We start from the raw sequence: 7,011 nt of genomic DNA, 5'->3' as shown, positions 1-7,011 counted from the left end.
AATACTTAAAGCATTTTTTCTTCCTTAACTTGACTGACAGCCAGTATCGGATCAGAGACGGTATGCTGAAAACAAGGAAAGACCCAGGTGGGAGCCAGGGCTAGCTAGTTTTCTGTTCAAACACCCGGGATTTCAGCTCACACCCAGTCATCATTTGGGCAATCAGCAAATCCTTCACCAAGTTGCTCAGTTGCGCCTCAGCAGATTTGATTGCATCTATTTCTAGGTGGAGGAGGAAGAGGAGAAGAAGAGGAGCTGGATTTTGGTACCTAAAATATTACTCCCCAAAGGAGCCTCAAAGCAGCTTACATTCACCTACCCACAACAGATACCATGTGAGGTAAGTAAGGCTGAGAGAGCTCTGAGAGAACTGTGACTGGTCCAAGATTACCCAGTTGGCTGGCTGCATGTCCCCATTTTTTCTCAAGGGAAAAAAAAAGGACCGATGGAAACGGGACTTGGTGAAACCACTAGAATTCGTACAGAGCAGAATAAAGAATGCAAACCAATGAAAACTCAATCAAAATTATATATATATATATATATATATATATATAAAATATGATTTATATATATATATTTAAATAGCATTTATGTACACTTCCCTAACAACATAATCCAAAGTCTTCTGGGGCATCTTTTTTGTTGCAAGAACTTTCTCCAGCAATGACAGGTGACAATGACATTTAAAGTATATCCATAAAATCTTTCTAATTCATAAAGAGGTACCAGTAAGTAGATCAAAGAGCTACAAAATCTTGGTAACCTGACTGTCAACTTGAACACCTTCAACTGAGCTCCTGACGTTCACCTTCAGTCTCTTTCAACCGCCATTATCATCGGAGACCAGATATCCCTCAAAGCTTATATATCTTCCTCATCACTATCTAAAGTGCCATCTTGTACAGCATCTCTACCGACAGGCGTCTGAGCACAGGGATGAGACATGATTAGTTTGACGGAGATGTATCTACCTTATAAAATTAAATGTCGGAGGTCTTGATGTAGATGTATTGATGGGAGTGGAAGAATTCCAAAGCCTAAAGCAGCCGTGCTCAACTTTCTCACCATTGAGAACCCCCTGAAACATTTTTCAGGCTCCGAGAAACCCGAGAAGTGGTGTGGCCGTGCACAATATGGTTGGGAAACATGGCTGTGGACATACCCACCCGGGGCTCCTCCCCTCCCCACCCCCTCCAGGCCTGTCATTGGCCATTTTGGGAGGGGTGGGTGGGTTGACATGACCATATATGGTTACTAGGGGCCAAGCCCATTGCATTCAGGAATACAATGGGTGCTAGATTAGGGGGGTGGAAGATCTCTGCAGACAACCTCCCTTCCCCCCAGGACCTGGAAAAGCTATGGAACTCACCGGCAGAGGCAGCTCTCACGTGGCAGGAATCTGCAGCCTCCAAGCCTCGGAGGAGAAGTGGAAGGAGGAGGGGGTGGTCGGGGGTGGGGGATGGAAGGCAATTGGCTGGCCACTGGACAGACAGGCAAGCCGGTTGGAGGAGAAGGCAGCATTCAGGGGCAGGATAGCCGCCCTGAGTGGGTGTTAAGCACTGAGTGGCACTTAAGCTATGAGACACGCTCCTCCTCCATGCCCTTACCAGAAATATTAAGTGGAACAGATATCACCCAATACATTTTTAACACATTTTAAAAATATATAAAAAATTATTAACTTCCACCCATTCAGGAAATTCTTTCAAGGCTGTTAAACCCCCCCCCCCCCCCAGGATTTCATGAAACCCTGTCTTATTGGAACTGGAGGAGTGGAGGGGAGAGAGCCCATTTGACAGTGCTCTCCTAGCTGCATTTAGTTCCAGGTTGAGGACCAAATCAGGTTCAAGGAAACCCTGGTTGAGAAAGCTGGGCCTAAAAACATCATCAGCACAAAGCTGCTACCTGTCCTTCATCAATGATTGTTCCCATCCCCATTATTTATTTTGGAGCTTTTAGTCCATCCTTCTCTGAAGATTCAGGGCTGGTTATCAATTGCCAAACTATATAGGTTCAAAAGCAACAATTTAAAACTGAATTAAGTTAATTCCACACTAACTTCCGAACACTGAAAAGAAAAAAGAGAGAAGGAAGTACAGAAGATGCATTACAGTTCCTCAATGTAACTTGCAGAGATACTCCTGGACCTGTTAAAATCCTCTCCATATTCACCTGAGACACTCTGATGCATATGGTTATCTGAAGGTCTTTTTGGAAGTGAAGAATTCTAGCAATTCTAGCCATTACACCAGCTGCTGTTAGGTAGGGTTGGAGTTCTGGGGGTAACCAGGACTCCCTTCTCCACCATGCCTGTAAATAAACCTGCAATTGCACCAACGTCAACATTAATTGCATGGTCTAAGTCTGGTGGAAGGAATCAGTCTTGTGCTCTTGTTCCTTTGTGCTGGTTTCGTCAGGCAGAGAGTTAAAAAGATTTGAAATCATGGTTTAAAGCTCCCCCATCTTTGCTGGTTCTGCCTCTCACTTGAGGTGGTGTTCTTTATCAGAGAAGCAGACGGCTTGTCTTCTGCATGGAAGGCATTCCTAGACATCTTCAGCAACAGTTCCAGTAGCTTTTTCCTGCTGTCATCAAGCTGTGTGTGTTTCCCCCCCTCCCCTCTCCATCTGTCACTCTCCTGCTCCTCCAAGTCTCTCTGTCTCCCAGATTCCTTCATGGCTCTTGAAAGCACAGCAGCCAGCCCAGAGATGATTTCCTGTGGGCAAACCGTTCCACTTTTGCAAGGCATGCTGATGGAGATGTTATTTGAGCATACTTTCCCTTTCTGCCCCAAGAAACAACTGAGAGTCACATTTGCCATAGTCATGTGAAAGGAAGAGACCTCTAGATGTAAGACAATCCTCCTTTATAAAGGTTATGCACAAAATATTTTTATTACTGTACATAATGGTAAATCGTGTGTGCATTTAAGATTCCTCCTCTATTTTGACAGCACGTGAATGAGCCCTAGTTTTCCTTTTAAGTAAAAAAAAAAATGCAACGGGAGTGTGTAAAAATTCTCCAATAATATTTTAAAAAATGATCATTCCTTGATCTGATAAGTCTGAATTCATGCTGATATAAACGTGTCATGGGTATCCGGTTTTCATGATGGCGTCCCACTATCTTCTGTTGAGGGGAACTGATCTTTGCAGTCTGGAGATGGGCGTTCATTATGGGAGTTCTCCAGGTCCCAGCTGGAGGCTAGCCTCTCTGAACAGTGGCAGGGAAGCCAGCCTCCAGCTGGGACCTGGAGATCCCACTTCTGGGGTTTCTCAAAGCCTGAACAATATGTCAGGGATTTCTCAGTGGTAAAAAAAGTAGAGCAAAACTGACATAGAAGCAGTAATTGAGAGACCGTATGTAAGTTATTTGCAAGCCAATAGTTTGTTTGTAACATACAACTGTTTTTGATTTATTTTGATATTGAACTGAACTGAAGAACATACAAAGGGAAAGGTTTTCAGTTCATCAAGCAAATTTTGCTATCAATTAAATATTTTCATTGAAGGGAGAACTGCGACAAGTTTATGCTTATTGCTATTAGCTATTACTTATTACCTCTACCCTGCTGGGCCTGCAGAGGCCTCTGCCAGTACCTGTGCAGTGCCAGGGGAGGCCAGGAAGCGCCCGTGAAGGCCCATCCCCCACCCCAATGGGCCCATTGAGTTTCTGCCAGTCTTGGTGGTGCCTGTCTGGGTCGGGGTGGGGTGGACCAGGAAGCATCCCTGTGGGGTGCCAGGAATCATGGCCATGGCACTGGCCCAGAAACAACCCCCCGCCGGCCCTGTGGGGTGCAGGGCAGCCAGGAGAAGTCTTTGCGTGTTCATCCCTTGATAGGGGCTGGGCACGTGCTGAATCAAGTTTGGGATGGCACGCATGCTGAATTGGGGCCATGGCAGCATGTCCTCTGGATTGGCCCTTTGTCTAGAAACAGCCCTCTCCCAGTCCTATGGAGTGCAGGACACTCAGGAGAAGCCTTTCCTTCCCCCCGTCTCTTTATTTTCATTCTTCCTCCAGTCCTCTTCCTTCCTTCCTTCCTTCCTTCCTTCCTTCCTTCCTCCCTCCCTCCCTCCCCCCCCCCCTCCCTCCCTCCCTCCTTCCTTCCTTCCTTCCTTCCTTCCACAGGCTTTCATGCTACCAAAATCTCTCTATTCCTCCCCTGCTCCCTCCTCCATGGGTAGAAATTTTTGTGGTGGGGTGAGAAGAGGGTTGCCAGCTCTGGGTTGGAAAATGCCTGGAGGCTTTGGGGCTGGAAGTGGATGTGATTTTTTGGTGGCCAGGGAGTTCCCTATGGAGTTCCCCCTTCAGAGCAGCCAAATTTAGCACCTGTCGATCCTCAGGCCCCTCCTGGATGCCGGCACCTGCAATTCTATGCCATGCAGTCCTTCTCCGGGATGACTGCCTTTTGCAGGTAAGACCTTTTGTAATTCCATTAGATCTCCACATCTCACCTGTAGTCCAGAGGGACTCACCTCTGTGGTCTGGAGAAGAGCTATGGTTCCAGGGGATCCCCAGGTCCCACCTGGAGAGTGGCACCCCTGAACCTTAGTGGGGTCCAAGGCCAGAGTCCCCCCTCCCCAGCTGCCCTTTTTGCCAGGGGTGCTGATCTGTATAGTCTACCCATGAACTCTAATTCCTGGAGATCTCCAGGCTCCGCCTGGAAGTTAGCAACCCCTGGGGTGGGAATATTCCTGGACGTTTGGAGCTGGGGCCTCAAGATGGTGCAATGCCTCACAGTCTCCCTTCCACAGCAGCCCTTTCCCCCTGCAGAGCTGATCTTTATACTCTGCAGATGAGAGTCTTTGAGATGACGTGCATGTTTGTGTGTGTGGATTTCCCCTGGCAGGACCTGCACCAGGCCACAGATTAGCAACCTCTGGCCGAATGCTTTTCCCTGCTCTCTCTGCATCTGGGGGGGGGGAGGCTTCACACTTAAATACACTTGTTTTCTCCTTGGGGATTGTTCTGGAGACCAGTTCTAATTCTTGAAGATCTCCAGGCCTCCCCATGAGGTTCAAAAACAAAAAACAATCGATTCCATGAAGTAGAACCCGAGAAATACATTGATAATTGACTGTGTGGTTACACAGCCCATTATTGATTCTTTTTCTCGGCTCCCCTGGAGGTTGGCAACCCAGATGGCGGCACATGGAGCTCATGTAACCCAGATCTGGAGATTAGAGTCGGCCACTCTTTAATTCATTTTTTCATTCAGTAACCTTTTATTGGCATAAAATGTATAAGACATATAAAAATAGGGTTTAAAATTTCAACAAAATAATAAAATGGGGTTACATGACCAAACAGATCTTAAAATGATTAAATAAACTATAGGAGATAAAATACAAGGTAGGCAGCATATTATAAAAGCATCTTAGTTAAAACTCTGGCAACTAAAATGGTTATCTCTGGGTCTTTGTCAGAGAGCAGAAATTGCAAGGTCATAGATTTACTTACAGAAGGCTTGTTTCCCAGCAAAGCAACAAAGCTGTCATCCCGACACTGCTCATATAAGGGGCAATCTAACAAAATGTGTGAGACAGAGTCAGGGCAACCAGAACCACACGGACAGAGTCTCGCATGGTATGGGATATGGTGGAATCTTCCCTCTAAGACCTTTGAGGGGAAAGCATTCATTCGTGCCAGGAGAAAAGCTCTTCTCAGGGGTGGGACATCAAGGAGATGCAAATATGTAGGCATAATATTTCTCTGCATAATGATGCCAAAGAATGCTGCTGAGCAGACTCGAGGCTGGGTAGGTATGACCACTACACCATACTGAATTTTAAGATCGAGTGGGAAGCAGGGGAAGGAGGATGTCAAAACTATGCTTTATGCTTTTGCCATGTGGTCAGCACCCACGAAGGCTCGATGCAGGCATACATCCTAGCACCCGGTGCATTCCTGGGTGCACCGGGCTTTGCCTCTAGTACTGCAGATGAAGCATAGGAACTGTATGAAGAAAGGTGATGGGATTGTAATTTCAATTATACCTGTGATAGAGAAAACGTAGGAATCTATTGCACTTGTTGTATTGCAAGCCACTTCAAAGTTCCACAAGGTTCTGAAAGACCTTTTATAAAGCTGAACGTGTGTTTTTAATTCTATGCATAAAAAGGTAGATCAGTCAGCAATGCCCAGGGAATTATCATTCCAAATATATTTTTTCTTAAATTGAATTGTCCTTCTCTGGAGAGATTGGCCATACAACAAACATGGAGAGTAATATCGACTGCGTAATTGTTAATAAAGACCGTCTGTGGTCGCCACTCTATCTCTATTATTATTCAGAACCTTTGTGACATCGTTGATTTCAACTCGCCTAATTGCATCGGTATTTTTTTGTCTCCTTTTGATGTATGCTCTTGTTTGCTAAGCTTCTCTTTGAAGCTATTATTATTTGGAGAATGATAGAGAATGCCTTGTATGTTTTGTGGCGCTGCGGAGATTTATTTTATGTTCATTTGGGTCTGCTGAGCAAGTGAAAAAGAAATCCCCCCCTCCCTTTTTAGGGACATTAAAATTTAAAAACCTTGAAGCTAGTAGGAAACTCTGTATTCATCCTTTCAAAGAAAAGTGTATCACTCAGAGCAAAGTGGCCAGGCCTGTCACGATATTCCGGAGACAATGGAGGAGAGAAGGAAGAGCCTTGTTTTCTTTGAATTTCATGCTGTATCTTGATGTTCCTAAGGGGGGGTGACAGGAGAAATCTGTGCCAGGGTTCCACAAAGCAAGGGGCCATTATCTTAGCTTCTGTATGAATTGTCGGCCATTGCTCTAGTAAAGATACTCTGCTCATGAGAATTCTTGGTATTTTGGTTAAAGTTTTCATTAAAAAATGGTGCACTAGAGTAGCGATCCCCAACCTGTGGGCCGCAGACCACATGTGGTCTGTCAACTAATTGTAGGTGGGCCCCGAAGGATGCCTTCTCCCCCCCCCCCCGGCCCTTCACAACACACTTCGGGTGTCATTGTCTCCCATCACTCCCAGATGGGACTATCTCATT

This window comes from Paroedura picta, chromosome 1 (assembly GCF_049243985.1).
Source record: "Paroedura picta isolate Pp20150507F chromosome 1, Ppicta_v3.0, whole genome shotgun sequence".
In the NCBI taxonomy this organism is placed as follows: domain Eukaryota; kingdom Metazoa; phylum Chordata; class Lepidosauria; order Squamata; family Gekkonidae; genus Paroedura; species Paroedura picta.
Note: the sequence above shows the minus strand (reverse complement) of the source record.